Source organism: Takifugu rubripes, chromosome 20 (assembly GCF_901000725.2).
Source record: "Takifugu rubripes chromosome 20, fTakRub1.2, whole genome shotgun sequence".
Taxonomy (NCBI): domain Eukaryota; kingdom Metazoa; phylum Chordata; class Actinopteri; order Tetraodontiformes; family Tetraodontidae; genus Takifugu; species Takifugu rubripes.
The window spans coordinates 12,188,968-12,207,422 of NC_042304.1; the positions used below are offsets into that span (position 1 = coordinate 12,188,968).

Consider the following 18,455-nt stretch of genomic DNA (forward strand, 5'->3'; position numbering starts at 1 on the left):
AGGCAACATTTGTGTCGGTGGGGCATTAAAATCACCAATTTATCGGCCCTCTTGTGTGATAGATAAAAGGAAATGTTGCAAGCACTCCAGCAGACTGTAACTAAGGGCCTTTCTGCAGACACCAACCTGGGCATCCTTTGTCCTAAAGACATAATTACCAGTTACATCATCTAGAATAGAAGAACCAGAGGTGGCCTTTGGGCCCGATAAAATAGATGGACATCTCACCTTTAATCTCTCAAAAGAGCTTTTAGCTTGTGATAAGATCATGAGAAGATAGGAACCATTGTTGAATGAAGGACTAAATGAGCTCCGGCTGCTTTGTTAATCTGATACATATTTTTATTCTAGTGTTAGTAGAATTCGGTTCTTAGAGACTTGAATGACTTCTTGCACGTTTGCCTCCAGAGTGATAAGATTCAAGTCCCAACATCTAAGTTGCAACACACACAAACACATACAAACTAAAATCTAGAAAGGTTTACAACAGGAAGTGGGTGTATTGGTGTTTTTTAAAGAAACAAGGTGGGAGCTCTTAAGTTATGTTTCTTCTCACCCCTTTTCAAATATGTATTTATGTGTGTTTAACGTATGTCAAACGTTGTGTTGTTTTTTTTTTTTAACTTTGCCCTTCATATTCTACATCAATACTTCAAATAATCAAAAGTAAATGCCAGTTCTAGTAGGATTCTTCCCAGCGCCATTATCAAAGCAGAAAAAGAGAAAAAAAAGCACTTTCTTTCTCTCTGGTTACACAAACAGCACTTAGGATAAAAGCTTCATGGAAGTAAATGTACAATTATATACAGTACCCCGACCTAAAGAAATAACCTAAAGAAATATAGATTGAGAGAAGCATGAGCTTCCACAAATGCGTCTTCACATGTAAAATCTGGAGCTCTTTTTCCTACACATGTAGCTCGTCTGTTAGAATGGAGCGATACGACTGTGAAAGCAGCTGTGTAAAGAGTACAAGAGTGTGTGTTTATTGCTTAGGAGACAAACGCAGGACGTCGGCATCCTTCTCTTTAAATATACTGTATATGCAATAAAGGCTCAACTACGCTCATGTGCAACAGGTCAGGTGTATCGGCGTGCACCGCCTGATACCTTATCTTGCTTTGTCAGCAAGTCTCCACTGTCCCTGGGATTAATTGTGTCTGTCCACTTGAGACAAGGATGTCTCGCTAGTGTGTGCTCAGCAGCCTCCAACAGCCCAGTCAAAGAGGAGGAGAAGGAGCGAGCAGTAGCTACTGACTGATGCAAATATTTGCTAGCGCACCTTTTTCCAAAGAACATTTCAAAATACCTGAAGTACAACAATAGAGAATGACAAGAGACCCGGCCTTCATTAATAGAGACTGCCTCCTCCGAGTGTCTTGTTTGCCTTTTGGTAAAATGAATGAGAGGTGTTTTTGTTTGTCGTCCATACAAGGACCCGCGTAGGGGGCCAAAGTGTGTGTTTGCACATGCTGCAGTGTTCAGTTAGCCTTCAAAAAGTCCAGTGAGCCGATCAGGAAGTCCTCAGAAGTTCATCCAATTTTGCAGCAGATTGTCAGGAAATGGATTTGAGAGCAGGAGGAAATGAATCATCTCCAACAGGCGCCCAGGTTGCCTGAGTGGCAGTGTTGTCATAGTAACCTAATATCAACAACGAGGCAAACTTTTGGTGAAAATGCTTGCAATTAAATAGGCCAGACAGTAGGTCTGCCGACTGAGTCACGGCCTCATCTGAGCTCTAACAAGCTGCTCTACTAAAAGTCCAGACTAGCAACTTTTTTTATTTCATGCATTCACTGGAGATCGCCGGTGTTTGGGAGAGGTGGATACACTCCACTGACTGCTGAAGACTGCAGCTTTTGTTTGCCCCCCCCAAAGTATCCCGTGGAAGCAATTATTCGCCTCACTTGACAAATTTGTCCTCCTTTCACAATCTGGGTTGTCAGGCGGTTTAGAAAGGCACCTACAGATCCCGAGAATTCTGAGCTTGTCCTTAATGGTCCCATTAGGCATCTAATGAGCTCAATGAGAGCTCAACTGAGCCTTGGTAGAGACAAACAGAATCATTTCCTGCCCTTTTTAAAAGCACACTGGTCACTTCTGCAGCAAAAGAATATCGCAGTGATCCAAACAGCTGATCCATCATTACTTTGTGTAAAATAATGGGATATTTTAAAAACCGATGGCCCATATGACCTCCATAGTGACCGTAGGTTGTTGTGCGTTGCCTTTTATTTTCTGGATCAAACTTACAGAGTCGATACGGTGTAACTTCAGAGGTCGGTACTGATGAGTAACTGCTCATGAATGACTCCAAAGATCATTGATCCACTCCATCTTTCTCTTATTTCCTTCTTCTGCTACACGTGGACCAGTTCAATTGATCATAGCTCAAATCTGAACAGGCACTCTGTCTTAGAAGCGGACACCAACACCAACGGAGCGGCTTCGGGATGAATTCCACTGTGCACATAGTTCCCATAAACAGCTGATGCACAGACATAAATTCAGTTTAAGTGTCTTATATCTAATATTTCTTTTTTTCACTCTCTCTGCATAGAAAATACAAAACAAACCCAGACAGATGAAGGACAATTGGACTTTCACTCAGGCTGTTTACACCAGTTGCCATATTTGCCTATTTCCACCCACACTGACTCAGTGGTGAGAGGCAACGGTGCCAGATGCCGACTAGCGTCGTGAGCGATACGTTACTTCCCATGCAAAGTGCCCCAGACACACAGATTCACTAGTGGAGCAGCCATCTGTGGCATCTGTGATTCGGAATTCTGCTCAAGGGCACTCGACCAGAACTGGGCAGCGAACCACCAATTTTCAGTGATTGATTGGCTTCAGCTGCGGAGACCCCCCAGTCCGAATGTTCTGAAAGAGGAAAAACACAAAACGTGATTAAATTGCACATAATCACAGCCTGAACATTACAGCGGCAGATTCCATTTCACCACGTCCGTCCCATTATACAGTATGTTGTTTGTTTTCCCAGTTTCCATCAGCCTCCAGACACAAAACCGGAATAATTCACGCGCGTCCTGCCAGAAACTGAGTTACGGCGGGAGCATTTTCAATAAAACGAGAGCTCCGCGCTTTATTTGACGCGCTGCACCTTTAGGCGGGCGTCTGAACGCGAGAGGCCGAGCCATAACGTCAGGGCAATTTCACTGCAGCCAGGCCAAATGAACAAATGAAAGCGTAACAGCGGCGGCGGCCTCGGCCAACACGCCAAGGCCTCGGTCTCTATGACAAGGTTAAACTAAAGAACGCTGCCTGCCTCACATGTTTGCTCTCGAAAATGAGAGTCGACTGTTGTTGCCACCCAAGGTTTAACGTGCAACACTGGGACAAAATCAGCTATAAAATCAATCGCGTGCCGTCACGGAGTACGTGTGCGTAGCCTCCAGGGTCGTAGACGCAGCAGCGGCGTCTCTATACAGCACATGACCAGCACGGGGAAAAAGTCTCAGAGGTGAATGTGGAGGTTGGGAAGCTTTGAGGGCTGAATAAAAGGAAGGATTTCAATAGAGCGGACCGCTTTTTATTTACATCTAACCTTCAATTCCGTCACACGCAGAGTAGAATGTTCTGCACCCACATTAAGACATTTTCTAAATGCGAGAGCACAAAGTGTCCACGCTAAACATACAATATCCAGCTTTTATTCTGAAAACCCAGCAAACGTGCGAGTCGCTCGACCATGCACACCAGTCAGTGAACTGTAGATTATCAAAAAAAACCTTTTTACATACAGTATATCTCACAAAATACTTCAATTCTGGCAATTAAGACTGTTGTTGTCTTTAGATATTCAAACCCTCAAGTCGCTATGTTGGATAAACATAAAATAACTTCACAAGTTGCTAAATTAGTAAATGCTAACGGTTGGACGGCCGTCCCTGAGGAGGAGCACATGCGGTGCAGGCAGTATAATACATAAGAAATGAGTTTAGCTGTGAAGGCGCAGATTATAGTCGCTAATCTAATGGACAACATCGGCACGTGATGGCCTACAGTAGCACGCGTCTGGGCTTCTGAACGGATGCCCACAAAGTTCTGTGGATTAAAATTGCATCAAAAACTCAAGTGCTCAATTCCCGGAGCAGGAGAGGAGACCCAGCAGCTATCTGCTGCCGTGCTGGAAAGTCATCATTCCATTAGTATCCTTTCTTGACACCAAAGGGAATACCCCGAGGCCATTTCAGCATCACATCGCAAACATCATACAGCAAAGCTTTGAAGTAGCCTTCAGCCCAAACCTTGTCAATACAAATCTTGTAAGATCCTCTCTGGCATTTGCCGTTTAATTTTATTTTCGGTCTCCGACGGCTCAATATCAGGCCTGTACCGTCGTGGGGGAAAATATTTGGAAATCCTATCCAGTTATTACAGCACTGTTTAAAACAAAAAGACACGTGTCTGAATTTCTTATTTCAATTTCACATTTTCTATGTTGTTTTTAGTTTTTTTAGTAGTCTTAACAAATAGAATTTGCAGTTTTTAGAGCTACTGTCCTTCTGCACCTCCTTTGCCTGGCTGGCCAGCAGCAGAATGGTCCCCCTCTATGAGCCTGGTCCTGCTCAAGGTTTCTTCCTGTTGAAAGGGAGATGTTCCTGCCACTGTAGCTCGTTCCAGGGTCAGACTTTGGCCATCAGTGATTGGCCTGGACACGATCTCTATTGTAATAGTTGCAGTAAATAAATCAATGGAACTGTGTGTTTTTTATGTAACTTTCTTTTATTGAAGAAGACGAGGACCTTTTATTAGCAGTTAGATACAAAGTTGACACTGTGTGAGGACACTCAACAGGCTGCTAGCTAACTTCTCACTTTTTCTTGGGACGTGTAGTCAAAAGTTTGACAAACACAAATTGTATAGAACTGTATAAAATGGAGGACGTGACGGTGATGAAAACAGTCGACTGCGACACGACTAGTAGATCAACAGATGACCTTGTGGAGTGGGTCGGTAAATCAATAGACAGAGAGCTTAATGGGCTGGCTACAGCTGACAAATAGCCAAGCATGATTTATTCATTTATTAAATATAGCGTGGTGTGAATTAACAAAGTAATAACTCCGATTGTTAAAATTGTGTACAAAAGCGTTGACATTTCTTCAGACTCTGTCCTCATCTCTGCCCTGCCCTGCAGCTGGACCTTACCTATTGGGTCGAGTCCTAAAAGTTGTTTGCCTTGAAAACACCTGAATCAAATCTTTTGACGTGAAATAAAACCCACGGGGGTCTGTGAGGGAACCGTTGAGCGCTCTATTAGGCTTCACAAATGCCGTCTGATTGGGGCTGCTCAGGATGTTTTAATCAGGCCACCTGAAAACAGGTCAAAAACAAGCAGAAACGCCATGAAATCAAGTCCTGAAGTGTGTCGTGACCATATAGAAACCGGGTCAAAGGTCCAACTCTCTGCTCACCATCTCTTTCAGAAATCATCAAACTGATGGATGTCTGAAATAAATAACCTTCCCTGGACTCAGTGGTTCCATCAGCTTTACTCACCTTTGTGGACCGGCTCAGGTAAAGAGAGTCACCTCAGTGACATTGAAAATTGCGGGTTTCAGACCCAACGCACCTCTCTGAACCATTAATCTTGCTTCTTTCTGTACCTCCCAGCTCTGTCTCTGCTGTCAGATAATATGTTTAAGTCCAGAGAGGAGAACACTGCCACAGAATGGACGTCCTGACCTCGCCCAGGAGTCAGCAGCGCTAAATAGATTTTACTGCATCACTCATGTCAGAGATACACGACTGAAACCGAAGATTAATCACTTTAAATCTGGGTCTACAATTAGGAAAAATGGGGGAAAAAAGCAGGATATCAAAGCAGAGGCACACAGGTACCGCGGCTATCGTCGTGGCAACAGTCAACAGTCATATCTTGATCCATTTATTTTTCTTAGCATTTTAGGAGAATTCAACATTGTGTTGCCTGAAAGATGTTACAATCCAAGTTCAAATAATAACTAATGTTATGCACACATATCTAACTGCAACTTGGCCCACAAGAATAGGAAAACACTTGACCCAGAAAGTTTGAAGAATGGCACAAAAGAGTTTGATGGAAGGCTTTTTGACAGTAATACAGGGTTGCCGGATATTTTGGAATGAAGTGTTGTTTCTTTTTAAAAATCTCACTGTGTGAACCTCTGTGGCGTCTCTTTTTTTCATTTCTTCTCTCTTGTTTGACCACATCTGGACACACGTCCCCACCATGAATGTGAAGAGCTGAAATAAACGAGCACTCATCGTTAGTTTGCGATAAATTCTGACACAATCTGCACGGAAGAGCCTCAGGAAACTCATTCAAAGATCCGAGTGTTCTTATCTGCGCCGACCTTTTCTTCCCCATACAGCCCAAAGACGTCCGTAGCAGGTCATTAAGGACCTTTGCTGTTCCGTGAATCTGGACCTTGTCACCGTGGAGTTGCAGGATATTGTTCAACGGAAAACTCCAATCTTGAGTCTTGAGCTTTTTTGCCACAGACTCCCATGGGGTGAACATCAAACATGGGCTTTGATGGTGGTGGGCCTGGTGTGTGTGTGTGTGTGTGTGTGTGTGTGTGTGTGCACGGATTCTTCCAGAGAAATGTTTGATGTGGAGATTTCCTCACAGGTGGTACATAAAAAGGTCAAACCTTGTAAAATACTACAAACTGTCTGTCACAGAGTTGCTTCGGAGCAACGCGGCCTGTAACTGATCAAATACTCTGTGATTATTTTTTTGTCGTTGACATCAACATGCCGGCGGCTTTAACAGAAGAACCGCTTCATTTCCTCACCCATCGTTCCACCGCGGACTATAAAGGCGATTAATCCTGCTGGAAATAATGAATAACGCTGTAATGAGTGGACAAATGTGATCTGGAGGGCTTCTGCTCCTGGTCTGAGCGCGACCGGAACGTCGAAGAACCGATTCGCAGTGTCTGCGGTGGTTTATCTGTCATCTGCATTCAGGCTGACCAGTTTTTTATTATTTAAATGCATTTATGAGACTGGGAAATATGACTTCTGCATTAATTTAGTAGATAAGAGGGAGAAGAGGCCTGTGTTGCTAATGTTTCTTTTCAGATCTCTGTCTGTGTGGTGATATATGGCTGATTAAAGCCTTTACAAGTGCTCTCTTTTGATTATCTACCGCCTTGGATGGATGATCTAAATAAAAAACAGACCCTACGCCAGGGTTTACAAGGACGTCATCAGTGAATTAAGCACGGCTGAGTCTGCACCACACAATAAACCAATCAGCTCGCCCTTGTTCTCTGCAAAACTGCGTGCTCTGAGCTGGAGAACTTTTTTAAACTAATGGTCATCTGTAGACCACTGAGACATCATAACAATCCCCAAATAACATTTTAAATAACATTCCTAACTGATCAACAGCTATAGCAGTAGTAGCGCAGCCGCCAGGCACATAATCTCTTTAGATCTGCATTACAAACCAGATGTTTTATGCTCCACACACCACGAGGAGTTCGAGGAGGAGTAGACGTTCCACATCACTGAAGACGTCACAGCCCTTCGGTCATTAACGGATCTATCAACCTTCTTTTTTTTTTTTTTTTTTGCAGGACATGAATTGCTCCCTTACAGGAGCTGTTTTATCTTAAACTTGTCTCATGAGAGGACAGTCAAGGAAGTCCAGTCACTGTAGGCTCCATATTGTCCATTAAAGCTCCCCCCAACAACAATGTGTTCCAACCAATCAGAGGGCAGCATTGTGCATTTGAGAATGTTGTGCTTTTGCTCTGAATTACCGATACGACCTCAAAGACCTCCGTGGCGCCAGTGCCGGGCCGACGCAGGAGGTCCATCATGCACCTTCGTTATCTTCAGGGGGAGCTGCAGGGGGGCTGAAGAGGAGCTGCTAGCGGTGGCCAGTTTAGCGTTTGTGTTCAGAGACGTCTGCAACACGTCAGGTGTCATTTGAGAGACACGTGGAAAATATTCGCTGGGACACTGAAGAAGACTCGAGGTTAATCTCAGCGACTCAGCAAAAAGTCCCTGTCACAAAATATGTCAGCTGTGTGTGTGTGTGTGTGTGTGTGTGTGTGAGTGTGTTATAGGAGTGAGGCCGGTCCTCATGGACGTGTTGAATGTGTGTCATGTGTGTCCACGAATGCCATCAATCCAAAAACAAAACGGTCACACAGTCACCCGAGTGTGTGTGTCCCTGACTGAAGGTGTGTGTGTGTGTGTGTGTGTGTATGAATGTAAGCACGTTGGGAGGTGGCGGCTGGTGGGTGGGCAACACAATCATTTAACAAAATGAATCACTCTCGGACTAAATTAAATTTTGGCTGGAATTAAATGATGGGAAGTGGTCTCTGTGTGCGCTACCAGATCTCTGTGGGAGGCCAATATTGCTAAAAGGCTTTTAGAGGATTAATTTAAGTATTTTTTTTCTTCTTTGACTCCCACTCTCCCACCAACTTTTTTTCTTTGTCCCCTTTCCAGGTGCTCATAAACCAAAGCTCTCCCTTCGCGCTGACATTTCTTCAGATGGCGGCGAGCCAGCGGCGCGTTGTCTCCAAGGAGGTGGGCAGACTGTCGTGTCTTTGTTATTTATGTTTCTCTTTCGCTCCCCAGTTGGTCTAAACTTTAACGACATGCCGCGGAAGTTATTGAGAAATTCATTGGGATTGATTTGTGGAGCAGCGGCCCATTCTCACCCCGAGCTCAGCGGATATCGACGTTTCGTCACGGCGGCCTCCGGGCCCCCGACGCACTCGATGTATATCCTCCGCTGATGCACACAGCTTTGATATATCGGCAATCTAAAGATGTCCAACATCAATTTCTGTCAGCGGGACATTGCAGCGTGAGACCGGCTGTCGCATCCTGATGACAGCAGGTCGTTTGCCACGTGCGCCTTTAGACGTTAGCGCTCCCAACGGACCCGCAGCTAACTCAGCTGGTTGTTTCTGTTTAGAGGAATATCGTGTGATTGGTCAGGACTTAAGAACATCCTTACAGGCGGCGTGTCGACCGAACTGCGGCGGCAAGTTTTGAGGAGAGTTTGTCACAAAGAGGGGAGGGTGAAAAAATGGCAAAGGTGGACAGACGGAGAGCACGCGCGACGCTTGCTGCAGGGGGCGGAGCCTGTGAAGGCAAGTTCTCGTAAGGTATGAAGCATCCTGACCACAAATTTTGTTCTTGTTCTTTGTTCTCGAGACGACGAACCCGTTTCCGAGCGTTGAACTGGTGTGTCGCCCAGTGACTGTTCAACTTTAAAATCCAGAAATGTTGCTCTAAAGTGCCTCTCTCTACTTTCACAGACAGTTATTAACGAGAGTTCCAGCACTAAAAATGGCAGTAATGCATTGGAATCTTCTCTTACCGTCATTCGATTTAAAACGGTATTATTTACGACCATTTTATGAGAAATTGTTCCTAAATCTCTCCTGACAGATTATTCCATTGAACCTCTTCCTCAGTTCTTGCATTCGCAACTAAAAAACATAATTTCCTGCTCACCTGTCAGTCGAATCGCTTCCACGTCTTTACCTCGGGAAGGTGGCGTCGTCGTGGCCAGCGAAGACTTTGATGACTAAAACCCATCCCAAGTCTAAATGTCAGCGCATAAGCAATAGATTAGATGTATAAATAAAGAATTTTTACCTACTGAGTCATTAAAATGTATTTTTTATCAGATATTTCGATATTCTCATCAAACTAATCAATGTCAGTCCAGATCACTCTGACACACTCTGATAGGCTGCTGATGAATCAACGCTGGTTAGCTGCAGATTGTTTAGCTGACCCGCGTTCGGAGGAATTACCGAACTAATGATGCCACAACAGTGATGAATCGCTGCTGTCGCTGTTCCATCAGCTGTGTCAATAATTATGACCGGAGAGAGAGAAGCCTCTGACGGAGCCGAGAGGAAACGCACGTCGAGTGTTTGAATGAAGACGCTGCGTCTGTCAGGTAAAAAGCAGAAAGTAAGAAAGCAGGGAGGTAAATTACTATTTATTCTGAGAAGATAAAGCAGGTTTCAGACAACCTTCGGACCGGCTCAGTCTAATAAACACTTTAATCAGTACAGTTTTTATCATGAGCACAAACAGATCACTGGACCCACTGATTTTATCAAAAGCATCACAGAACCGTCTCCCAGACTCAAAGAAGCATTCATCCCGTGAAAAGGAGTCAGAAATAGCAGATTCCGTTGGTTCAATGACTGCGCCATAAACATGCTATCGTGGCTTCTCTGACCTTGACTTTTTATTTTTCAATGGATTCAATGGTTCACGCCTGATTTCCCAGCCTAAATAAATAGAGAACCATCGTCAGATGATCGCTGTAGTTGCCAGGAAAAGTTTTGCTCCGATTAGTTATGGATGCTCGATGGTTAAAAGAAAAAAAAAGTGTTGGGTAATCAAAGCTAACTGCTTCAAATCAGCGTGGCGATTAATTGTGAGATTGCGTTAAGTTGTTCCACAAAACATCAGCGATCATCAATTACATGTTTGAGGAATAATTAGACTCTCGCCTCGACAGTCAGAAACAATAAAAAACACTTGCTTAAGTAAATACAGCTGGTGTTAAAGCTGTACGTTAAATAAACGCCACTTCCCTGTGGATTTATGGATTTGGACTCTACTGTTACAGCAGCTTCAGTCATGCAGCCATATCAGTAAACTGTGCTGCATTCGGGGTCTCAATCCTCACCACAGCACATCTCCTCGTGAGAGTTCATGGAAATTAGACACCCACGGAGTTTCAATTTGAATTGGTAATTGCGGGCGCCGGAGTTATTTAATGGAGTTGTCATTTCTACCGACATGTCTTCATCAACAGATTAAAAGTGGGTTTTAAACGCCAAAGAGTAAAGTCAGTGATGGAGGGATGATGCGTTCACTGCCATTGTGTGACACAGGGAGAAGCACGCAGGTCCAGGAGTCCAAGAAGCCTCAGATTTCTTCATAACTGGAAGACAATGATGGTGGGATGAGTCCAGTCCAACAGTTTCTGGATAACTCCTGATCAGCTGGAATCATAGATCGTAGATCTTTGAAATCTCCTCATAGACCAGCAGCTGTGCTCCTGAGCAGTGGGCGTGTCCTTAACTGTGCTCCTCAGGAGTGGGCGTGTCCTTAGCTGTGCTCCTGAACAGCGGGCGTGTCCTCATCTGTGCTCCGGAGCAGTGGGCGTGTCCCCAACTGTGCTCCTGAGCAGTGGGCGTGTCCTTAGCTGTGCTCCTGAGCAGTGGGCGTGTCCTTAGCTGTGGTCCTGAGGAGCGGGCATGTCCTCAACTGTGCTCCTGAGCAGTGGGCGTGTCCTTAGCTGTGCTCCTGAGCAGTGGGCGTGTCCTCAACTGTGCTCCTGAGCAGTGGGCGTGTCCTTAGCTGTGGTCCTGAGGAGCGGGCGTGTCCTCAACTGTGCTCCTGAGCAGTGGGCGTGTCCTTAGCTGTGGTCCTGAGCAGTGGGCGTGTCCTTAGCTGTGCTCCTGAGCAGTGGGCGTGTCCTTAGCTGTGCTCCTGAGCAGTGGGCGTGTCCTCAACTGTGCTCCTGAGCAGTGGGCGTGTCCTTAGCTGTGCTCCTGAGCAGTGGGCGTGTCCTTAGCTGTGCTCCTGAGCAGTGGGCGTGTCCTCAACTGTGCTCCTGAGCAGTGGGCGTGTCCTCAACTGTGCTCCTGAGCAGTGGGTGTGTCCTCAACTGTGCTCCTGGAGTGTGCGTGTCCTGCCCTGAATCAGACCCCTGCTGATCACCCTCAGCTGCCTCATTTCCCACTCCTGTTTCTCTTCAAGCTCTCCTGCAGTGCTGATACCCAGGCAGGTTCCTCAGGGCCTGGGAAGATGGTCCAAAGCTTCCTGCTGACCTCCAACCACCTTAACGCTACAAAGAACTTTGCTTTGCTCTGTGTTCCATTAATGACTGTCTGTCTCTGGTCAGGATACTTCTCACAAACAGTCAGTTTCCAGATTGAACCTGCACCTGTTCCAAGACACAACAAAAGCTGCTCCAGAAAAAAAGGTTCCAGAAGTGAGTTTCAGGAGAACAGTGTCCTTCTGAAACTGGAGGTTCGTGCACATGTGCACTACAGTTTGGGAACTGTCATCTGTTTGTTCTCACAAACCGTGCGTGTTTGGCTTTACACAAACACGCTGCCAGCTAGTGGCCTGGCATGGAAACTACCACCTTCAGAGTGTGGCCCTGTTTTCACACTCGTTTCCATCTGAACACGGTTCCTTTCTAGAAAGAACACGTGACGCTGAAATCCAATTCGGTCAACTCGAACGTTTGGTAGAACATCACAAATTCAACTACATTTTTTAAACGTCAAAGGTTTCCTGCTTAGATTGTCCAGAATCCAACGGAAGGTTGATGGCGACTACATGAATTCAGCAGCTGTTCAGCATCATCTGAGGCTCAGAAGTGCTGAGGTTTGGGGCTGTGAAGGCAGGAGACGCTGGGGAGAACAACGGGCGGCGGAGTGCCTGTTGCAGAGCGTAATGCGCCGCAGACAAATAGGGCCATTTTACCGCCTGAAGGAGGAGAAAGAGCTTTTGAAATCATGCTCCCTCTCCAGGAGGCTGTAGAGGCGACGACTGATGGGGCGCAGATACGCAGGACAGCGTTGTGATGGGAAATAAATCCAGTTTAATAACGGAGCCAAGAGTGAAACATAAATACAAGCTTCGCCCCCCCCTTTTTTAATAATTCAGAGAAGGCCACAGCTCAGACGGCCTCAGCCGAGTTCAAACACAACAGTCGCGCACGAAGAGACCAGTCGGGAAACGTAGGGAAACAACGCACAGGATGGGAAAACTGGTGGGTTTTCGGCACTGGTTTATAGCTGGGAAGGTGAGATTGGGCCTGGGCCATCATGGAGGTCAATAAATCCACGCCTGTGCTCATATAGAGGGGAAATTGCACTTCCCCTTTAACTGACCATGTCTGCGGGGTTGTTGTCACAAACACAGTGTTGGTCGGTCGTCAATGGCAACAGTCAGCTGGTCCGAAATACCAGACACAGAGGAGCCATGAACCCATCACGGGCTTTTAACTAGCATCAAATTAGCTGATTCTGTTAGCGCTACTGGATTCACAGGCAAGGTTTTCCTGTCTTCCCGGTTTTGGTGGACTTTAACTGTGCGAGACGGGTAAATATCACCGGGAGTCGCGACGTGACACGTGGCCGCTGCTCGCTCTTTCGCTTTTATTTTTTTTAATTCTCTTTTTTCATCTCTCACGTTTCCTCCCAGAGCAGCTCTTAACCCACCCCCGCCAAGTCCCGTTTGACATGTCTATCAATATGACAGCGTTGTGACCAGCAGCTCCCTGAGGTGCACCCTCCACACACACACACACACACACACACACACACACACACATGACTATTTGACACATAACACCTCCCTGTCCGACCCCCTCCCTCCATCATCTCTCTGCCTTTTCCCTCACTGATACGCACTCTGAAAACATGACACCAGGGTACAAAGATGGACAGAATATTGTTGAGAGTTCTGCTACTAGAAAACGGCGTCGGACAGGGAAATAAAATGGTTTCGAGTTACATCGATAAAAAAAGCACAAAGCAGAAAATCCCACCAGAGATGAAACCAATCCTAATCTGTGGGAGCTCCACGCATTTTTAAGAAAACATTAGCCTCATCAATGATTAGCTCGTTGTCGTTATTAATTACTTTGTTCTTGTGGACAGGTTGATTTGTTTTATGTGTTAAAATGTTGCTGATGAGCCTCGAAGATGATTAAAGTGTGAGTGGAGGATCGAGAAAGGCACCGAGCGTCTCAAACAAATCAAGCTAGCCGTTTGTGCATTTAGCGCTCGCGAAAACGTTGCCGGTTTGGGAACTCTACGAGGTGGAGACGGACGAACGGGCCGTTGCAGACGATCGGTTACCTGTTTATTTCCACTCACTCATCGGCGACGCTGCAGTGGTCAAAGATGGCTGCCTGAGGAGAGGCGACGCAGGCGGCGCTGCACTTTGGGGTGTTCCCCATAAACCCTGCCGCAAACACCGGCTGCCATGTTCCCTCCATAAATATTCCATAAAGTGCGGCTGGGCGGCTGATATTCCTGAGATATATTGTGCCTTATTGCTGAGGGGCGTTCTCCAGATGCCAAATATATTATATATATACAGTATACTGTATGTGTGCGGATGGAGATTGTGAAGCTGAGACGCACGTGGGCGTGCGTGTGTGTGTAAAGCACACCAGAAATATACAGCACATCAGAAGCCCGCATACGAGAAGAAGACGTGCTTCCAGGCGGCAGCAGCCTCGCAGCGTTCCCTCCCTCGCTGGGTCTGGACGGGCGTCGAACCGCTGAAGCTAAAAGGCTTCATTTCATCTTCTTACCTGTCTTTAAACTTCCCTCCCCATCATTCCCGATGCTCCTTCTCAATGTTCCACCTCCAGCAGGTCGGGGCTCATAGTTGTATATGATTCCTGGTGAAAGAGCTTCGGAATATGCGATGAAATCAGTTCGTTTTCAAGTTCTTGTCATGTCACAGCGGCACAAAAGGCAGGCGTCTGCTTCTAAAAGAGGACCCCTGAAGGGCAGCAGAGGCCTGGCAGCACCTCGTCTCCAGCCTTCACTCCCATGTAGTCCTGGTTCTCCCTCAGAGGTCGGAGAGCCTGAGGAGCTCAACCCAGATGAGATGATAGAAGTCCAGTATAGAAGCAGTGGAGGCAACTGCTAGCTGTTGTTAGCACAGTCTAGTCCAGCTTTAGCATGCTAACTACATGCTAACTTTCCCGTTGCGCTTTGGTCAGCGTTACGCTATAATCCAACAAATTCCTTCCTCATTTATTTCCAGCAAAGCTTGGATCAGAGAAAGGGAAGGAGATAAAGATGGGTGTCTGACTCATGAGGCCTCCTCCCCACCTATCCAGGGTTCTCCAGTGATGGAGAACCTTAAACAGAACCACGGCTGTGGGCCGACGAGTCCAGATGAGCCTGATTAACTCCAGACCATCAGCATTATCTCACTGACTCCGCCCCTTTTTCTCAGCCAGAGCTGCGGCCTCCGCGGTGCACAACACACGTGCACAACAGGCATCGCGTGTTCTTCCCAAATCTGCCTCATTCACAATGCTTGTTTAAACACACACCGTTTTTATTTAGGGAGCCTCTGCGCACTGATCCTGTCCTGCGTCTTCACAGAAACACACTCACACACACTCTTTGTTTGCCGACACTGCAAAAAAAGTATTCCATCCTCTTAATCTCACTCTTTGTCACACACACACACACACACACACACATCCATGTATTGCTGTCCCCACAAAGATGGGGACTTTAATAGAAATGTTAACCTGAGCCAGCTCCTAACCCGAACCGTTCCAACTAACACCCTAAATCTAAAGGTAACCTCAATTTAGAACTTTGTCTCAACCCTCAAACCCTGAAGTTTTGGGGACCAGCCAAAATGGGCCCCACTTCCCAAACACACATACACACTCACACATTTACAGCATTTGGGAATCTGCAGACGCTTGTGTTGGTGTTCAGAGCAGATAAGCGCTGCACTTCCAAGACACACACACACACACACATGCACACACACACACTCCTCTCTGGAGTGCTGTCTGGAGGCAGACCGCAGCCAGCAGGCCCATCAGAGTCATGGATAGGAGTGATGAATACCTAAATATCTGGAGAGAGGAGCAGACAAAAGCAGTCGGTGCGGATCCTGGACGGCCGTCAAAGAGGATGAAGGAGCCAGGGGAGATTCTATCACGCCGGCACACACAGGAACAGGGCGGGGGAGGGGGAACGAGGCCGCCGCCGCCACGCTCGGGCCCGCGCCCAGGTTGAGGGATTAGTTGTTGCTACACGTACCGGGCACGACTTTCATTATTCGCTGTTTAGTCGCGCTTTCTTTGCAGGATCGGCGGCTCGGGAGCAGGGCGCCGCGTCACGCCGCCGGCTGACGCTCGCCGCTGCGGCGGACAGCGCCTCCCACCCCGCTGGAGTCGGACAGATGGGATGTGATCACATGATGATACCAACGTGGTGCTAAAGGCAAACATTTCCACACCGTACATTTATTTACATTGTTGGCGTCATCGTTAGCTTTGTTAGCATAATGATGGCTCATATTATTATTATTGTTGTTGTTGTTATACGAAGCTTTTACAGCATCAGTGCTGTCGTGCGGAGCAGAACTTTATATGTGATGTCGTATATAACTGCCGTAATAATGTCATGTTGGCAAAAAAACACAAATGGGGTCATAAACAAGGAAAGATGAAACGTTTTATTTTATTTTATGCGTTTTGTTTTCTTCCAAATCAAAATGCCGCTGTTGCCTCGAGCAGAGTGTTTATTTTCACCTGTGCTTCCAGCAAATTAGCGTTGTAGATCTCTAATTCCATCGGAAGAGCTGCTCCCGGCTGGGCCGCTCGTGTCCGGCAACGCTGTCGGGATCGCAGCATTAGCAGAGATTCTGTCGTAAACGCAGCCGTGACAGCGTTCAAATCCTGCACGCTCCAAGTCCCACACGGAGCCGCCGCATTATGCTAATTCCTCGCGGAACTCGGTGAACATTCCTGGGGTGAACATTCCGTTGTGACAGATGAGGCGCAGCTATCACGCAGGGCCTGATCAGTCAGACAAGATTTATGTGCGATAATCTGGCGACGCCGCTGTTTCGGCGCCACCGTTTCCGCAACGAGTGAAGTAAAAGTTTCAAAGTGGCGGGATCTCCAGTTTGGCGCCATCGGCGCGTCGCCGAACGCGATACACCATGTGACATACATGTGAAGCGAGGTGTTAGCGCCAAGGCTAGCTGTGCAAAAGGATACGTCTTAATTGCACCTTTCAGTGAATCTAGATTACATTTCTAATTGACGTGCCCGATGCTCCTGCACGCACATGCGCTGCAGAGCTGCCTGTGATTCACTGGCGTGCCCGCACCGAGCACGTGTTTACAGCCGTATACTTGATTTGTGCCGACGGCTGTCATCAAGCAGGGGTCCGGTCCGTGTCTCTGACTTCCATTCATCATGGAGAACAGGGTGGCGTCACCAAGTTAGCAGAAGCTCCAAAATTGGAATGAGCAAAGGGGGGATGCCGAGATGCTGGAAGAGCTGACTGAGCCAGACGCAGGTGCAGCAAATTAGGAGGGGGGGGGGGGGGGGGGGTAATAGCGCACAGCGGGCAACCTCAACAGGAAGTGAATCTGAAAGGAGGGGAGGAAGAGGTCACTGGGATCGGTACCCGCCCCCCCAGGGTCTGAACTGGACCTATATAAATAAGCATAGATGAGTGCGTGGTGCCCTCCTCTGTAGCTCCGACTGTCTCCTGATCAAAGCAGAGCTCCTCCGGTAAATCCTCCCTCCAAGAAGAGATCCAGAATCAAAAAGTCTGTCATGTACTATTTATGTGCAGGAGGTGGTCGACGACAACTGATAAGAGAGAAACTCGCGGCTCTGTCAAATTCGCTCCACCGCATTGGTGTATACAGAGTGTTTGAATACACCCCCCCCCCCCCCCCCACACACACACACACACACACACACACACATCTGTCTATCATGATCTCCTCAACATCACTACACTGATCCCATGTGTGAAGAGCCAAGCAAACCTTTATTCTAGTCCCGCTAAGCCCACATGCACGTGTGCATACTGCTCAGGTTAAGATTAAGACTAAATAAGGTTAAAAAAAACCAGCTAAAAATGTAGCTGCTGTCTTATACCTTCCCTTTTTGTTACCATGGCAACAGCAATGCATGCCGTTGCACCGGTTTAGGAGCTTCTCCGGGTCCGCCGCGCCTCGTTCTAACTGCTCCGTCTTGTTTAGGAGTCTGCCGAGGAACAGGGAAGTGCCATTCATCGCTCGTAACGAGCAGCGACTAATCAGAGAAGAATTGCGGGGGTGTGGGGGGGGGGGGCGTCTGCTGATTGGAAGTAGCAGGAAGTAGAATCGTGTCAGAGGAGGTGGAGGTTTGAACATGGAGGGTGAGGAGACGGACTACTTTGTAAAGATCTTTGTTTCTCTGAGACGAGAGATCAAACCTGGGATCTTCCTGGGGCAGCTTGATGTTCTCCAGCCCTCCGCTGGGTTCTTCAGGTCTTCCCCTCAGGGTGTCTGTCTGCGTGGGTTCTGCTCAGTACCTCCAGGCAACGCCGAACCCAAGTGCCGCCTTTTTCCCAACCAGCTTCGTGCGTTAGCGAGCGAGCTAATGTAGCCCATCTTTAATTCACGGCACCATCAACGCACATTTGCATCATCTGAAGGAAATTCAGGTCCCATTTTAGCGACTTCAGCCTGAGTTCCAGAGCAATTGCAGCCCTTTGTATTGTCTGACAGGCCAGAGTGACGGCTCCAGGAGAGGGAAGACTGGCGGGAAGAATCTAAACACTGACTGCCCACGTTGGCAGATTAATCACCTGAAACAGGAAGGAGCTCGTTTTTCCCCACAAAAAGGAAGTCACGCTTAAATGAAG

General features: G+C 47.1%; 1 pseudogene; it reads left to right on the forward strand.

Moving 5' to 3' along the window:
* The window catches only part of LOC115246530 (N-acetyllactosaminide beta-1,3-N-acetylglucosaminyltransferase 3 pseudogene), a 28,502-nt pseudogene extending 22,327 nt beyond the window's left edge, over window positions 1–6,175 (forward strand).
* The last annotated feature ends 12,280 nt before the right edge of the window (window positions 6,176–18,455 follow it).